Source organism: Culex pipiens, chromosome 1 (genome assembly GCF_016801865.2).
Source record: "Culex pipiens pallens isolate TS chromosome 1, TS_CPP_V2, whole genome shotgun sequence".
Taxonomy (NCBI): Eukaryota; Metazoa; Arthropoda; class Insecta; order Diptera; family Culicidae; genus Culex; species Culex pipiens.
In genome coordinates this window covers 36,287,075-36,306,468 of record NC_068937.1, presented here as the reverse complement: position 1 = coordinate 36,306,468, position 19,394 = coordinate 36,287,075, and the positions used below count along the sequence as shown (strand labels likewise).

At 34.8% G+C, this 19,394-nt stretch overlaps 1 long non-coding RNA gene across 1 annotated transcript; it reads right to left on the bottom strand.

The window, feature by feature from the left end:
* Window positions 1-12,701: 12,701 nt before the first annotated feature.
* On the bottom strand, window positions 12,702-13,346 carry LOC128093439 (uncharacterized). The gene is made up of 2 exons (XR_008212470.1): window positions 12,999-13,346; window positions 12,702-12,942 (listed from the first exon to the last, which is right to left on the bottom strand). It is a non-coding gene; the product is annotated as an uncharacterized LOC128093439 (long non-coding RNA).
* Window positions 13,347-19,394: the final 6,048 nt, after the last annotated feature.

Below are 19,394 nucleotides of genomic sequence, written 5' to 3'. Positions count from 1 at the left end.
GCTCTTAACATTTTGAACCAAAATTAGAATCTAGATGAAAATTTGGGAAAGTATCGAGCTAAACGACACAATCTTTCGGCAATTTTGACGCTATCAAATTTTAAAATCTTGATCAAATTTGATTAAAAATGATAAAATGTTGTAGAATAGATTACAACATTATCAGAAAAAAAAGCGAAATCTAAACAAGGTAAATGAAATTGTTACTGGTGACTTTTCCAAAACGTCTCTAGAATGACTCATTGTGAGCCATAAAACATTATGAAAAGTTATGGATTGCCCAAATTTCTCCAACTTAAAATACAGAACGAAATAAGACAGAAACACAAAAAAATAGAATATTTCTTAGGATAAATAAAAATGTTTTAAGAAAGCTTCCAAAATTGAAATTTACAAAATTGACTGGTAAGAATTTAAAAATAGCTTGTTCTTTAATTACATAACGCAGTTGGGGGAGTGGGGTCGAATGCTCTTTTACGCTTCACACAAAACTTTAGAAATTGGAATGGAAATTTTGTTACGATGGGGGGGGGGGGGGGGAGAGACGGGGGTTCAACAATTATTTTTTTGCGTTACGTAATAAAAGAACACTCCCTTACACTCTGTAGAGCCAAATAAGCCATTTTCCGATTTTTTATTTTAAAAGTAATATTTGAAAAGGAAATGTTAATTGGGCCCGTTCAAAATTTTAGATACAAAAATACCATGATTTTGAACTGTGTATTTTTCATATTTTCATATTGAAAATCGGATCTATACTTACTGAAATATCGGCATTTGAAAGTTTTGGCTGATAATCAAAGACCCATTTTTTCCTGTTTGCTTTTCTTTTTCATGCTTAATTTCAGCAACCAGAGATTCATTCTTTGGCATTATTGAACAAAAATAAAAACATTGTAAAATTATAGTAAACATCTATTTTTATGACGATTTAATTCGGAAACGGTGCATCTAATGAAATTTTTTGTAAAATACTTTTTGATTTCAAATCTGATTTTGCTGTTCGATAAGATTAGATTAGATAAGATTAGATTAGATTAGATTAGATTAGATTAGATTAGATTAGATTAGATTAGATTAGATTAGATTAGATTAGATTAGATTAGATTAGATTAGATTAGATTAGATTAGATTAGATTAGATTAGATTAGATTAGATTAAAAATCCTATTCTGTATGTTTGAAAAATTTTAACCGTTTTTCCAAGTTTTCCAAAAGTCAAAAAAACGCTGCCAAATTCATTTCACTTTGCTAAGTCTTAGGAAAAAAAATAAGTTCTCTTCTCGATCCTTAAAAAAATTCAAAATGTTTAAGTATTGAAAAATAATATTCTTGGGCAAATCATGTTTTTGTGTTAAAATGTGAATCAAAAAACATTTTTTTAGCGTGTTCCATTTTTTCCCAATTGTTCTTATCTTTGCTTAAAATCTTTGCCGAATACACCAATTTTATCAGCAACTAGACTCTAGAACATTTGAATACCATTTTTGTTTTTTTTTTTGTATGGACAGGACAGGACAGCTAAAATTGGTATGGAAACTTGCATGAATGATAAAAAAAAACAAAAAAATAATCGATTGCTGTAATTTTAGAGAATTGCTCCCAGTCCACTTCAAAGTTTATGATCTTTCACCATTTCAAAAAGGCTCTCATCATTCATGTTTATTATGCATAAGTGAAGCCAAACAACCACAAATCGCAAACTTTCGGGATCAAACTCGTAAAAAAGATGAATTTATCTAGCATACCTACTGCTCAATCTAGTCTGCCCAAGCGGTTCCGATGCCCGAAAAGTTTTCTAATACGAATCATCCCACCACCCGAAACTTTATCCTAACTTTGTTAGTGTTGTATGCTGTGTGAACTCTCTCTCCCCCTCCTACTCCCATGGGGAAAAGTATCACACAATTTACCTTTTCATTAATAATTACCGAGAATCTGAGTTCCGATTCTCGTGCGAGGGTGATCCGAAACTGTTGATTACACGTTTCAACACATTTCATCGAGTCGTCCGAGTCTCAGATGTGTGTGGTCGTCGGCCAACATGGTCCATATTTGTATAATTATTTTATTAGCTTCATTAAGTGTACAGCACCATCAGAGCGGAGTGGAAGACATGAGATCCGTTTGGATTCCGGTGAACCGATGTGGACGATGAGACTTCTTGGGTCGGCTTGAGAGCCCCAGAGGAGCTGTTTGTGTTGTCGTTGATTTCGATAGCCCGGTGCCCGAGTGTTGTATACGGTGAGTGTGCTCAAGGACCGAACCCGACAGGCACGAGGCTGCTAGGAGTTGGTCCTGCCGTTTGGTGGCATCTGGATGGTCATAAGGTGATGCTAACCGTTGATTGGGGTGGATTAGGGCAAGACTGTACTTTGAACTTGTGACTGTCTAAAAACCATTTGAAGAGATTTTAAAGTTTTTAATTGATCTGTTTTGATATGAATTTGTCAAGAAATTTGATTATGAAAACCATTTTGAGGACATGGCGATGAAAAATCGATTATGTTATCGCCGATAATGAACGATAGCTCATTTTTAAAATCTTTCTTAAATCGATTAATTTAACCATAAGTTTCTAAGTAAAATATGTATTCAAAATTGTTTATAAAATACCGGTTTTTTCGAAAGCACAAAAATTTTCATATTTTGCTATATGGGTATCAAACGAAGCAGAATTTTGCATGCTTTTTCACTTTATTACAGTTTTTTTGAAAATACTAAAATTTCCACAAATTACCGTATTTTTCGAAAATACTCATTTTTTTTTTAATATGAAATATGGGTATCAAAAGAATCGAAATTTGGTTTGCTTTTTCACATTAATAGAGTTTTTTTGAAGAAAAAAAACACACAAATTACCTTATTTTTTCAAAAATACTCAAAATTTCTATATTTGCAATATTTCAGTATTAAACGAAACGAAATTTTGTATGTTTTTTTTTCACTTTAATACACAAAAATTTAATTCTATAAATTTCATAAAATACTATATTTTTTTGAAAATACTAATATTTTCAAAATGGGCAATAATACATAAAAAGAGTTTTTTGAAAAATACAAAAAAATACACAAAATACGGTTTTTTTCGAAAAAAACTTTAATTTTTTAAATATTAAACGACGCAATTTTTTTAAAGATATGAAGCATACAAATTTTAATATATCTATGAAGCATGCAAAATTTTGCTTCGTTTGATACCCATATTCCATATTTTGAAAATTTAAGTTTTTTTTTTTAAATACGATACTATGTGAAAATTTTAGTATTTTCGAAAAAAAACTAATAAAGCGAAAAAGCATACCACATTTCTCTTTGTTTGATACCCATATTGCTTTAAAAAAATAGTATTTTCGAAAAATTACGGTAATTTGTGAAAACTTTAGTATTTTACAAAAAAAAACTTAAATAAACACAAAAGGAAACGAAATTTCAATTTGTTGTAAATTTTGAAAATTTGAGTATTTTAGTAAAAATACGGTATTTTGTGAAAATTTTAGTTTGGTCTTCAAAAATACTTTAATCAACTGAAAAATACACAAAATTTCGCTTTGTTTGATACCCATATTACAAAGTATTTTGTGAACAATTTTGAGTACATATTTATACTTTGAAACTTACTTAATTTACAAAAAATATATTCTTAGTGAAAGCATTGAAAATTTTACATGATACGGTTGAATAAATCGATTTAAGAATGACTTTAAAAAGAGTCATCGTCCATTATCGGCGATAAGATTATCGCCGATAGAATTATCGAAATAACGATAACGATAGATTAGCGTTATCGTCCTGACGATAACGATAACCATTATCGTTATCGTCAGACGATTATTTTATCGGTTAACAATCTTGAATATTACCTTTTTTTTCACTGTGTATGTAATTTTTTTTAACTGAGATATTTTTTTAAAAGCACTAGTGAAAAAAATCTTTTTTTCTAAAAAAGGAAAGTGAAAATTGTGTGATCTATCTGCATACCTGTTTTAAAAATATAAACCTTGAGATAAGTCATAATTACGGCTACCAATTGCACGGTTTTTTCGACCCGCTTCGCAATTTTTTTTTCAGGCCGGATTTTTTATCGGATTTTTTCGTATAATATGGATTTTTAAGAAATGTTATAATGATATTTTTTTTTAATTTCAGTATCTTCAAAACTACGGAAACTATCGATATATTTTTGTATTCATCCCCTAAGCTACTGTTTTCATACATTTTGTAATTTTTTTTAATCAAATTATTTCAAAAAGATCAACAATTTTGAAACAAGAAGACAAAAGTTTCATTGGTTACTTTGTACCCTTATTAATAGGAAAAATACAGTAAGTTTAAGTGATCCAAGTTACAGTTTATTTTAACAAAATGATTTTTAAACGTGTAAGTCATACGCTTCAAATAGACATTTTAAGAGCACTGTGGATACCACTTAGTTTAATCTTTTCATGTCTTAAGTTCCAAATTTTCAAAATATGTTTTAACAGTTTGTTATGCAAGACAAATTTATGGGAAATTGGACGAGCTTTCCGTTAAAAATATTTTTGAAACTGAAAAATCAAGTCTTTCATATAGAAATGGCCAAAAACCACCAAAAAAGCTATTTTTCAACATTTTATTTTTTTTAACGGTGCACATCAACCAGAGCTTTTGCACCCAGATTTTTGTTACGGACATTTTAGTATCTTCAAAACTACGGGAACTATCGATATGATTTTTCATTCATCCCCTAAAGTACTGTCTACAAAGTAATTTACAACAAAGTTTGACTAATTTTACAATCCCGTTGTTGCAGGATTGGGTCCGTAAGTTTGGCAATTTTGGAAAAATAATACAACAACTTCCTTCGTTGCTGTGCACCCTTAAGCCGCTGTATCTTCACAAGGAATGGAAATAGGACTTTTATGTAAAATTTTCTGGGGAATCGATTCCTACTACCGGTTTTTTTTTAAATTTTGACGTTTAGACCGCTTTTCAAAAAAACAGTTTTTGTAAATGATTTTTTTTTTTTTTGAGAGACATACCATCCTGCATTTTTCGTGAGTCTTTTTATGACATCTTAGGCTATTCTTAAAAATTTTGAACGAAAAAAATCGTGACATCACCCTTAAATTTATCTTTATACGTCAAAATCAAAAGTTCACAAAGAATGGCGTGTATTTTTCTTTCAGTGAATTTTTTTCAGGAAGCCCGTCAAATTTCCTACAAGTTTGTCTTTGGCCACTTTTTGATACGATTCAACGGTTTCGAGGCACAGTAATTTTTAAATAACAAAAAACAAACATATTCAAACACTTCTCAAATGTAATTTTTGAGTTCAATTAGCTATATATACAAAAAAATTGCTTATATAGGCCTAGGCTAACATGTCTAAAAAGTTTAATTGAAATTGGAGAGGATCGGGTACAAAAGCACCAGAAAAATTACTGACTTGAGCTGGAATTGTTCCATAACAGTTGATTTTTTTTTTTTTGAAAAATATATTGAAATCCTATAAATATCACCACGATTTACGGTTTTAGTTTTGAATTTCAAATGTTTTAGAAATAAATGATTAACCAAATTTTAAAACTTTTCATAAAATGTGCAATGGCCTAACTTTTAAGTTACAAGGTGTGCAAATTTGGCCCAAAATAAAAATCTGGAAAATTTATCAAAATCAGGAAAAGTTTAAACCAGAGAAGAAGGCGAAAGTTGAGGTTCTATAAAATCAATTTAAGTGATCTTATGATGCTTAAATATATTTGTGGGATCATCTCCATAGATTGAGTTGTACCGTCCACCAGACTATTGGACAACTATCTGACAGATATTTTTGGCGAATTTTTATAAGAAAAATTTAGAGTTTATAATACTTTTGCTCCCAATTCTGTTTCAGAAAAAAAAGATAAAAATAACAAATAAACATCTCTCTACGTTTGCAAGATTGCGTTTGCGACCCAAGGACGACCGCCGCCACAGTCGGTGGTGATGACATTGCGAAAGGATATTGACTTTTGAGCAGTGTGACACACTGATGTGTCGCAGTTTTCCGGTTTGCAAGAGACAGTAGCAGCAGCAGCATCATTCCCGGCAGCCTTAGGAAGACCGATAATTGGGACTGATTGGTTTCGTTTGGAAAGTGCCTCTCACTGACTGATGTGCTCGTTTCCGAGACGTCAGTTTGCATTTTGAGAGTTGGAAGTGGAACTAGTGTGTATTGCATTGAATAAATTAGAGGTCCCAATTAAGAGGGGAGAGGGAGGTGGGTTGTACACGATTAGTACACTTGGGAGCCGGAAATGGGATCCATTACTAACGATCTTGAGTTGGACAGATGTCATGGAGAACGATTAGAAGTAACGAGACAAACTTCAAACCAACATTTCAAACGATTGCAGTTTGAACAATCTTCAACAAAAACCAAATCAAACTCGATTAGTTTGTAGAAAAGATGTTCAATAAACTCCTTAACGTCAAGCACAAACGACGGACGTTTCTATCAAGTGACAATCGAGGTGTAAAATTCAATTTATTTCGTTTACTCGGCGACCTGCCAGCACGGTTGTCGTTCCGCTCTCCTCATCATCGTCAATTTTTATCCACTTTTGCTCAAAAGATGATCGTAATCGACTAGACGTGAGTACGTGTGTCAGAACTGTCAACTTTGTTATTTCTCTCAGCTCAATGGGAATCGACGACGGCGGTAAGTGGGGGAAATTGGTAGACAAATTAACACACGAGTTGAGTCGGTGATTCTTGGAATGATGATTTGATTGTGATGATACACCAGAATTCTGTTGATCTCTTTTGGTTGAGCAATATTTAGTGATTTAACCCAGCTGAAATTATAACACATTTCTCTAAACTTTGAATTTTAATTCTCAAAGCAACTCCACTTTTCTTTCTGGCACTACTCAACAACATTTTCCAATTTCTCACAGCAAACAAGCGAGTTCTTTGAGCACTCGTTACTTATTGATGCCGTTTGTTTGCAGTCGTCATGACCTGAGGGTGGCAGAATGCTGAACTTTCTTCTTTTCCCAAGACCCTCCAACACCACCACCCTCACTAGAGCAGCAGCTCCCAACACCAGAGTAAAAGCAAAAGGATAACAAAGCTCACCCCGGAAGCACTTTCGAAAGCTGCTTAGTGTAGGGGAGAGGGTAAGAATAAGCAATCTTCGAAGAAGAAAAACTGCCCCCGTTGGGGATGAAGGCAGAAAAGCATCAACCCGGAAAAAGAGAAGGCAAGAAAAATGGCGGAACGGACCGTAAATTTGGCTGATTTTAAACAGCCGGAATAATTTGATTTTCTGGCGAAATAACAACACATTCATTTTAGTCAGTCAGTCAGCATTGCAAGTGTAAGCTAGGCAGAAGAAGAAAGGCAGCAGAGGTGACGATACGGATTTGCCACCCACGCCTTGGTGAAGAAAGAAAGAATTTCGGGGCTTTACATTTCTCGAGAAGCCAAAGTTGTCACGGAGTGGCATTATCTTTGCCTTGGGAACTTGATTAGGGGCTGGAATGATCGTCGAAATGGGTCCGAAGAAGGAGCAGGGTGACCACTTGATTTAAAAAAAAATGTTTTAACTGTTTTTTTTAATATAAATTCTATCTTCTATCTTGTTCTATCTACTGCCTTCAACCTTTCTAACTGTTTTAACTGCAGTACTACTTTACTGCATGACTGCCTTACCGTTTTACTGCCTTACTGTCAAACTGCCTTTCTGTCTTTCTGTCCGACTGTCTAACTATCTTAATGTCATACTGCCTTTCTTCCATACTGTCTTACTGCCTTACTGTCTTACTGTCTTACTGTCTTTCTCTCTTACTGCTTTATTACCTTAATGTCTTACTGTCATACTGCCTTTCTGCCTTACTGTCTTACTGCCTTACTGTCGTACTGTCTTACTGTATTTCTCTCTTACTGCCTTATTACCTTAATGTCTTACTGTCATACTGCCTTTCTACTTTACTGCCATACTTCCTTATTGTCTTACTGCCTTACTGAGTAAATGTCTTACTATCTTAGTGTTTTTCGGTCTTCCTGTCTTACTTATTACCTTATTGTCTTACTTTTATACTGCCTTTCTGCCTTATTGACTTACTGTCTTACAGTCTTACTGCATTACTGTCTTACTGCCTTACTGTCTTACTGCCTTACTGTCTTATTGACTTACTGTCTTATAGTCTTACTGCATTACTGTCTTACTGCCTTACTGTCTTACTGTCTTACTGTCTTATTGTCTTACTGTCTTTCTGCTTTACTGTCTTACTGTCTTACTGCCTTCCTGCCTTACTGTCTTACTGTCTTACTGCCTTACTGTCTTACTGCTTTACTGTCTTACTGTCTTACTGTCTTACTGTCTTACTGTCTTACTGTCATACTGTCTTACTGCTTTACTGTCTTACTGTCTTACTGCCTTACTGCCTTACTCTCTTACTGTCTTTCTGCCTTACTGTCTTTCTGCCTTACTGTCTTACTGCCTTACTTTCGTACTGTCTTACTGTCTTACTGTATTTCTCTCTTTATGCCTTATTACCTTAATGTCTTACTACCATACTGCCTTACTGTCTTACTGCCTTACTGAGTAAATGCCTTACTGTCTTTCTGTTTGTCGTCTCTCTGTCTTACTTATTACCATATTGTCTTACTGTCATACTGCCTTTCTGCCTTATTGACTAACTGTCTTATAGTCTTACTGTTATACTGTCTTCTGCCTTTTTGACTTACTGTCTTACTGCCTTACTGTCTTACTGTCTTCTGTTTTACTGTCTTACTGTCTTACTGTCTTACTGTCTTACTGTCTTACTGTCTTATTGTCTTACTGTCTTACTGTCTTAATGTCATACTGCCTCACTGTCTTTCTGTCTTTCTGTCCTACTATCTTACTCTCTCTTTCTGCCTTACTGTCTTTCTCTCTTACTGCCATATTACCTTAATGTCTTACTGTCATATTGCCTTTCTAGCTTACTGCCATTCTGCCTTACTGTTTCTATTTTTTTCTGTCTTTCTGCATTATTTCTCAACTGTCTTACTGTCATACTGCCTTTCTGCCTTACTGTCTTACTGTCGTGCTGTCTTACTGCCTTACTGTCTTATTGTATTCCTCTCTTACTGCCTTATTACCTTAATGTCTTACTGCCATACTGTCTTACTGCATTACTGAGTAACTGCCTTACTGTCTTACTGTTTTTCGGTCTTTCTGTCTTACTTATTACCTTACTGTCTTACTGTCATACTGCCTTTCTGCCTTTCTGCCGTATTGACTTACTGTCTTACAGTCTTACTGCCATACTGCCTCACTGTATTTCTGTCTTGCCAACTTTAGTACTACTTAACTACCATTCTGCTTTTCTAGCTGGCTTATTTACTGCCATTCTGACTATCTAAATGACTGCCTTACTGAATTGCTGCTTAACTGCCTTCCTCTTTTTTTGTTGTCTTACTGCATTATTGTCTAACTGCCATTCTGCCTGCTGCCTTCCTGCCTTGTCTTACTGGCTTTATGCCTTACTGTTTTGTTATGTTACTGCTTTGCTAACTTTTTTTTTTAATAAGCAGACACCCTATTGACTCTATTTTGGTCACAAACAACAATCACTTCACCACAAGATGTGATAAATTCCAAGAATTCGAGAGTAATCCCCCCATAGAATTTGATGTATTTTTCCAATTCATTGACTCCCCTCAAAGAATCGTCACTATGTCAACACCAATCGATCTGCTCCATTCAGAAAAGCAGATCGCAAAACATCGCTCTAATGTAACACGAGAGGGCGCCAAGCTCGGCCGGAATTTGCTGAAATTCATTCAATCCTCGCAGCACAAACACAAAACACGAATTTAATCTCCACTCTGCGAGGAGCAATGTGTCTCATTTTCACTCCCCATTTGGTCACCGCAGCCGCTGACAAAGGTCTGACGGGGGGAGGGGTGGCGGACGAGGTTGGTCATTCTCGGAACAAAGCCTTTTATCGATATTTGTTTGAGTGTGTGTCCCGGATTCCGGTCAGCTGGTGCGACTATTTTTGTAATCAATGGAATTCAGGGCACTTGAGTGTCCGTTGAGAAGAGATTTTAGGGAAGTTTCAAATTTAACTAAGCAAACAAATCAATACAAAATAGCATCAACGTTCAAAATCTTGAAATTTTAACAAACTGATAAATTTTTGAAAAATGTTAAAAAAGATCTAAAAACATTGTTTGTTTAAGGCCTAAACAAACCCACAAACAAAAGCATTGGAAGCAGTGAAAGCAGGGACGACAGGTGCCAAATTACTCTTTTTCATTACTCTATTTTCGGAGAGACAGAGGGAAAATAGCTGGACTGTGCGTATTCTTCCAAACAAAACGACCAACCACCAGTTCTGCCGCACACAAATATGGGACCAAATCACCCTTTCACCCCTTTCTACACAGTAAAAACTTTCTTTTCCGAGTGATTTCCTTTACTTCTGTGTGTCTTTTTGGAGAAAAAATTAATTGTTGGGGATAAAATGTTAACAACTGTTCAAATAAAAGCTTTCATTTTTCAATATACACGGAGAGACTGTGCCCAGAAATTTTAACAATAAAAATTGTTGATTTTACTTTCGTAAATTGTAACAAAAACGTACTTGTTACTGCCAATATTTCGTTAAAACAACTAAAATTTAGTATTAATTTATTAACCTGTTTGTTGAAAATGCTAAAGGCAAAAAGCTAACAGATTTCCCGAACTCGAATGAACGTGCTCGACTGTTAGCTTTGGTTTTAGAAAAATCAAGATTTTTTTTGGTTGAATATAATTAACAATTGGTTGAATATTTAAAAGATGAACTTGGGTTTGTTTACGTCTGTCATTTGAAGTCAGGATCCGAACGAGAGCGGTCGATTTGTTGAGTTTGTGTTGTTAATTATGAAGTGAGAGGATGTGAAAGGTGAAAATAACACTATTTGGCTAATGTTGAAGTGGCAAATCAAAGTGTCGCAACTGGGGAGGTGGAATTGGTGAGTAGGTTTGTTGATGATTTCTTTGCAGGTGATAAACTATGAAGAGCAACAGGACGACCTTCGCCATGAGGACCTCTAATGCGAGTGAGTTGAACTCGTTAAAAGAATGTTTGATGGAAAGATAGGGCAGTAGAAGGGAGATGCGGGCCAACTCTTAACGGATGGAGCAGCCCGGGCAAATTTAACAAAATGTTGGTTAATCCAAGTAAGTGTGGGTTTATTTTTGCACAATAATTTATCTAATGTGATTCTTATTAGAAAACTGAATCATTTAAAAGCTTCACGCTTACGACGGATAAAATCTTAATGAAACATTTTTTTTTCAGAATCATCAATAATAAAATACATAGAAATGCGTACACATGACAACATAAAAAATAGAGATGAAGTAAAATATCAAAAAATAAAAATATATAAATATATAAAAAAAGATAATTATTATCTTGAAAGTTTTGTTGCAATACGACTGCTCAATAAACTGGTAAGTTAAACTCAAAATATTTTTTCAGGATTCGGAGTACGTTGTATAAATCGAATCAAATGCAGTGAAAGTGTGTTGCCAAAAGTAATTGTTAAATTAATGCAAGCTTGGTAAGTAGCATTATTGATATTTCTTCTTTCCTCATTATAATTACATTTATTTACGTTTCTTTTTACAGTTTATAGCCGAAATTAAGAATTTTGTATCAAATTACCAATAAATTCCAAATGTTTATTTGCAGCAAAAGGTTCACTTTGGTGAAAATTCTGTGTCCTGAGACCGTTGTAGATGATGATGACTTATCGGATGATTTCACAGTGATGGTAAGTGAATACAACACTTAATTTTATACAACATAATAAAAATATAAGCTTAAAACTTGGTGAAAATTTTGCTCGGTTTCTATTTTTAAGGAATTCACGAGAAATTTGTAATATGCTTTTTTATTATTTTTTTAGATTAATGCAATGTAATTTTTTAAAACATTAGTCAAACTTTACATGTTTTATAACAACAGTTAAAAAAATTTGTTTTGATGCGTTTTTAACAGTAATTTAACAACTTAATGAAAAAAAATCAAATTAGTACAAAACGTTAAATTTTTAGACAGAATAAATGCGAAAATAAAAAAAAGCAGCATTAATTTGTTAGGCATTATTATAAAATTTACTGCAAATTCAATAAAAATATTGCTAACAACAGCTAATTATTGACTACCCAAGTAACCATCCAGCACTAAAACATGGTCACTATTCAGCACTGAAAGCGCTTTCACAGCTACCAGCAAAAGCTAAGAAGTTTTGAGATCAGCCCTAACAGCTACTTCAGTGCTGGACAATGACCGAGTTTGGACTTTACTCGGCCGGTTTAGTGCTGGCCCCTACTGTTGGTGTCCACCCCTGCAGAAAATGTCAAAAAATGAGAGAGACAAAAATATTACGTTCTCTCTCGCCTTCCCCATTCTCACTATTCTATTTTGGTTTGTCTTTTTACTACATTATCGACTCAGCTGACCGAGTTTGTGAAGTCGATTTTTTTGGTTGAAGTTGATGAGATTGGGATGTGAAGCCAGATGCTAGATGTTGCCGTCGCTGTTGATTGCCGAGCTCGTGCCTTCTCACCTAAATAAGAGATGGTTTTCCTAGCTGGTTTTTAGAGACATATATGCAGCCACTTAAAAGAATGCCAAGCAACTTCTTGTGTTTACTCTTTCACCCTGTTGGAAAGGGCACTTAAGAAAACAGTTTTTGACGATGGTCTAAAGATGTCTTTTATTCATGAAAAAATATAATAATCTAATTACCACATACAATTTTGAAAGCTTTTCTGATTGAACTGGCTTGAAGAGATCTAATTAAATGTCCGCCGCCCGCTTAGTTCGGCGGGGGAATCCGGACCCACCAGCAGGACAAAAACGCCATTTCTGCATGCGGCTTATTGTTGCGGTCAACAATAACAAGGTGGAATGGCACTGGAACGTGTTAGCTGTGAAGAATTATTTTTTATTAAGTTATATAAATAAATACTTGTTAAATACTTACGAGGATGATGATGATGCAAAGCGAGATGAAAAAGGTTTTGAGCCGGCTGGCTTCGACAGCTTTCAATCATTGTTTATTTTTTGGTGCAAAGCGAGAAAGTGAGAAGGTTGTTGTTTTCTCGCACTCTCTCTTTCACTCTTCTCTCAGAATGAGAACAATGTTGCTAGTTTGATGGAAAAACGTATGACAGTGTTGCTAGCAGTTGCACTTAAACAGCATTTATTCAGCTTTGGACAGTGCAGTTGAATTAGTGCTGAATTGCATTTGTAAATGCTGTTGCATGACTAATTAGCAATGGAATGCCAATCTGTTGCCGATTTCTGACTTTTTGCTAGTGCTGGATGGTTACTTGGGTGCCTTTTTGCCTTACTGACTTACTGTCTTACTACCCTTACTATCTTTATATCGTCCAAAGAATCAAGCGATTTGCAGATCTGGCAACCATATCTTAATGTGGGATTGCAGGGTAAAGGTTCAATAGAAATTTTGTCAAAATAATCGAAACGGAATAGGATTAAAGTCATTTTTCCTTTCAAAGGAACTCAGTTGTAATTTTCTACACGGAGAGACCGGCCGGGGCAAATCTAAGAAAATCTTGGTTAATTTAACTAAAAGTATGGGTTAATTTTTTACACAGCTTTTTTTCAACAATCGATTGTTGATTTTGTTAACCCGAAATTGCTGACCACCAGTAACTAAAATTAACTAAAAAAATAGTTGGAATTGCAATTTTTGTTGGTTAAATGGCCGAAAAAAATTCTAGCAGTCGACTACTAGAATATTTTTTTCAGAAAATTAACTAAAAATTTCTTGTTTTCAGCTGAAATATTGTGGAATATTCTGTTAAAAACTGGCTGGAACATATTTTTCAACTATTTTTCAACAATTTTTTTCGTTGTATCAACTGAAATATTTTTGCATGCAGCAAATTATTAGTGGTTTGTAACAAAATATTTCTTAATTAGACATAATTTATGTAAGTGTTGATATATATTTTCTTTAATTATCTAACGATATAGGCTGGGCCGAATTTCTAGCTATATTTTAACTAATGTCTTACTTGAATACAAAAAAAATATTCGTACATGTACCCAAGTAACCATCCAGCACTAGCAAAAAGTCAGAAATCGGCAACAGATTGGCATTCCATTGCTAATTAGTCATGCAACAGCATTTACAAATGCAATTCAGCACTAATTCAACTGCACTGTTCAAAGCTGATTAAATGCTGTTTAAGTGCAACTTCTAGCAACACTGTCATACGTTTTTCCATCAAACTAGCAACATTGTTCTCATTCTGAGAGAAGAGTGAAAGAGAGAGTGCGAGAAAACAACAACCTTCTCACTTTCTCGCTTTGCACCAAAAAATAAACAATGATTGAAAGCTGTCGAAGCCAGCCGGCTCAAAACCTTTTTCATCTCGCTTTGCATCATCATCATCCTCGTAAGTATTTAACAAGTATTTATTTATATAACTTAATAAAAAATAATTCTTCACAGCTAACACGTTCCAGTGCCATTCCACCTTGTTATTGTTGACCGCAACAATAAGCCGCATGCAGAAATGGCGTTTTTGTCCTGCTGGTGGGTCCGGATTCCCCCGCCGAACTAAGCGGGCGGCGGACATTTAATTAGATCTCTTCAAGCCAGTTCAATCAGAAAAGCTTTCAAAATTGTATGTGGTAATTAGATTATTATATTTTTTCATGAATAAAAGACATCTTTAGACCATCGTCAAAAACTGTTTTCTTAAGTGCCCTTTCCAACAGGGTGAAAGAGTAAACACAAGAAGTTGCTTGGCATTCTTTTAAGTGGCTGCATATATGTCTCTAAAAACCAGCTAGGAAAACCATCTCTTATTTAGGTGAGAAGGCACGAGCTCGGCAATCAACAGCGACGGCAACATCTAGCATCTGGCTTCACATCCCAATCTCATCAACTTCAACCAAAAAAATCGACTTCACAAACTCGGTCAGCTGAGTCGATAATGTAGTAAAAAGACAAACCAAAATAGAATAGTGAGAATGGGGAAGGCGAGAGAGAACGTAATATTTTTGTCTCTCTCATTTTTTGACATTTTCTGCAGGGGTGGACACCAACAGTAGGGGCCAGCACTAAACCGGCCGAGTAAAGTCCAAACTCGGTCATTGTCCAGCACTGAAGTAGCTGTTAGGGCTGATCTCAAAACTTCTTAGCTTTTGCTGGTAGCTGTGAAAGCGCTTTCAGTGCTGAATAGTGACCATGTTTTAGTGCTGGATGGTTACTTGGGCAGTATGATAGTAATCCAGAGTAACTTAGTAAAGCAGAAAGGCAGTATGGCAGTAAGACAGAAAGACAGTAAGGCAGTTAGGCAGTAAGACAGTAAGGCAGAAAGGCAGTATAACATTATGATAGTTAGAGAGTAAGGCAGAAAGGCAGTAAGACAGTAAGGTGGTATTATGTAAGAAGTAAGTAAGAAGAAAGAAAGTTGAATTTAAAATTTGCCGTATGAACAATTATGCATTTCAAAATAAATCAATGTGATGGATCTAGAATTCTCTTTCAACGTATTATTTTCGACATTTTAAATAAGTATATAAGGTCATAACAAATTTTACTTCAAAAAATAGGGCCACACAACAAAAGTTTACGATAATTTAGGGGGCAACAAAATATGATGGCTTAAAATTGATGCTTTTATTGCAAAAATCATGTACAATTGAATGTAAACTATTTAAAAGACATTGTATAACGTATATTTTTGTACTTTCTTGTATCGAGTAGAAACATTGAAACAATTTTCAATTTTTTAATTTTTGGTGCAAAGATCGTAAAAAACATAAAACTTTAAGAAAAGTGTATCTTTCAAATGAATTGATATTTTGCGAATGTATGATGAAAATATAACTGTAATAAGGCATAAAGAATTTAATGATTTTTAAGCATGAATTTGAATTTTTTTATTCATTAAATCTTTAAACTGCTGGGTGGATCTTCGAGCTTTTCTTAAAAGAAAAGTTTTTGTCTTTGAGCAATTTTCTAAAAAATTATCAATATTTTGGATTTTTTTTTATTTATAAGGGTCCATCCACTTTGCTTTTTTTTTATTTTACCAAAAAGAACTATATAAATATGATGTAGGCATCAACGACCTTACGGTGGATTAAATAACGTTTGGAACTTTTGGAAAACAGCTCGTAGACCTAAAACTATGTCCGGATCCACCATCCGACCCATCGTTGGTTAGGTAATCCAAAGGCCTTTCCAATGAGTCCAAAACATTGAATAACTGGCAACCCTGTCTTGAGATATGACCACTTAAATGATATTTATGTACTTTTCTTAAGCCGGATCTCATTTAAATGTATGTAAACTATGTCCGGATCCACCATCCGACCCATCGTTAGTTAGGTAATCAAAAGACCTTTCCAACGAGTCCAAAACATTGAAGATTTGGCAACCCTGTCTCGAGATATGACCACTTAAGTGATATTTATGTACTTTTTTGATGCCGGATCTCACTTAAATGCATGTAAACTATGTCCGGATCCACCATCCGACCCATCGTTGGTTAGGTAATCAAAAGACATTTCCAACGAGTCCAAAACATTGAAGATTTGGCAACCCTGTCTCGAGATATGACCACTTAAGTGATATTTATGTACTTTTTTGATGCCGGATCTCACTTAAATGCATGTAAACTATGTCCGGATCCATCATCCGACCCATCGTTGGTTAGGTAATCAAAAGACCTTTCCAATGAGTCCAAAACATTGAAGATCTGGCAACCCTGTCTCAAGTTAAGACCACTTAAGAGATATTTATGTACTTTTCTTTAACCCGCCGGCAATCGCGTAAGTGTACTTTGTACACAGTTTGTAAGGGCACTTGTAAAAAAGGCGAAAACACGCGACTTCCCGAAGGTTGCCTAAGCTATGTCCGGATCCATCATCCGACCCATCTTTGGTTAGGTAATGAGTCTTTCCAATGAGTCCATAACATGGAAGATCTGGCAACCCTGTCTCAAATTATGACCGCTTAAGTGATATTTGTGTATTTTTTTTTATTGAAAAATAGATGGAATTTGAGTCACAAACCCATCATATTACTAAATGTTGGTAAAAAGTGAGGAAGGCTCCAACCACATAGGTGGATTAAGTTAGTTTTTGTATTTTAAATGAGATAGGGCGTTTTTAGGGTTAGCTAAATATATTGAATTTTTGAAACACAGTTCGAAAGAGGATATTTTCATAAACTAATTGATATTGTGCATATTTTCGAAAGTAGTAAAATTGTAATTTTACATAAAGGCATTTTGTGATACTTTTTGCTTCAAAGTTTTGCATGTTGAGCTTGAAATTTAGTTTATTTTTTATTTTATTGCTAAGATATGAAATTTTGAAAACAAAAACTTAGAAAGATATTTAAAATGTACAACAAAAAATTGAATCGAATAACCTTCATTATGGGAAATGGCATGTTAAATTTTGAGTTTCAAAATAATTATTTTAGTTTATTCAAGCCAATGTAATTCAAAATTCTATAAATTTATGTATAATTGAAGATATGAATATTAAATGATTCAAATTTCAATCTCAGTTCCACAGCATTATAATAAGGCTGTTGCAAATATTTTTCAAAGTTTTTGTCACCCCCTTAAAAATTGGCCCGAAAAATCGGAGGGCAAAATAAATTCAAAAAGCTTCAGAAATTTGAATTCATGTGAAATTTCAACGCCATTAAAAGTTTTTTTTATCGGAAAAAATGTCGTCAATACTTCTATATTTTGAAAACTAATGATTGCAATACAATTGGGCTGGTCTGAAATTCACGTTTTTAATTAAATGTTAATACCTGTTAATACCATGACTTGAATTTTCACTTTTAATTTTTTTCTTTTCGATACAATAGCTGAAAATGTGAATTTTTTAGTGCTGTTATTTTAAAGCATGCTGTTTTGTCATTCGAGAATGACAGGAAAAGTAATTTGTTTCATAATGGAATTGTAAAAGTGTTTTTTAATGTTCGCAGACGATTTCAGATTTTTTTTGAAGATTTTATGATAGAAGTTTTCAGACGTTTGCACATGATCTAAGGCCATGCAGACCACTTGACCACTTGGCTTTTTTCCAACGAAAATTGCTGTCATTTTAAATGCAAAATGGTAGTTTTGTAAATTGTGACTACTTCAAGGCAAATAAATCTCTAATGGTTTTGCCTTTTCGGGTTTTAAGAACTGGAAAAAACTCTTAGATAAGAAACATTCTTCTGTGAGAAATAAGAATCACCCCGACCACCGAGTTGATGACGGTCCAGATAGGTTTAAATCTTCTCAGACAGGTCCTCCACAACGTGCTCCCAAAGCATTCCCCGAGACGTGGTCCTAAGATATTGAAATTAATTACTTTTTTCTCACCTCGACCACGCCACGGTTTCTGCTCCCCACTAGGATGACATAATTTTTTCCACCCTTCACGATTCCGCGAAAACCTCGCAGCTGTCAGCTTACATTTAACCTCCAAACCCACCGTGGTGCGCCGTGTCCGGCTCCGGGAATTCCGGTGTGTGTTCATTAGGCTTCGCGCGAGTTCACCAAAAATGTTTCAACTTGAGCCCCGTGACGGAGGGGGGATGCTTTTTGGGGCCTGGGTCACCACCACGCGCGGAACCGAATAAATCACCCAACCTGTCAACCTGGTCTTTATCCCTCTAACCTTTCCCACTCCTGCTCCGGTGGACACACGACAATGGGGGAAGGTTGGCAACATGGCCACAGCATTTTTCATTTTTTTTTGCACCAGCTGTGGGAATGTTTTAAGCTAAAAAACTGATGGAAATATTTGGTCAAAAGAGTCAGAAAATATGAAATATTTGTAAATTTTGCAATTTTTATTCCTCGAAATATTCAAATCAAGCTAATAAAACCAGCACTTAGCTTCGCCTCAAAATGGGGTCAATTAGGCCGGCTCAAACTTTTAAGACAGACATCCTGTACCATTTCCCAGCTGCCCCAAAACTCCGAAACCGCAGACCCCGGCGGCCAGTCCTGCTACCCGAGTGAGCTTTTATAGTTATTTACTTATTTATGACAGCATCAACAGGCTTTCGGCCCCCTCTCGCCGTAACAATTTGCATAACATCCATATCTGGATCACTGTGTGTTTCGCCTTCTCGCACAGCTGTTTAGCTTTCTTTTTTATTTTATTTTCTGGTGGAACAAAACGAAAACAGAAGTCCAAATACAGGTAGAACACACGCTCCTCCGAGAAGCTTGAGTAGTGGGGGGAAAACAGTTGGAGTCACAGTATTATTCGGCAATAAAACGGGCACATAAAAGTAAACTTTTATTTCTAAATTAAATAAACATATTTATGACTCGTTACTCAGTCTCTTTCCTGCGAGCTGAACTTCTTGCCA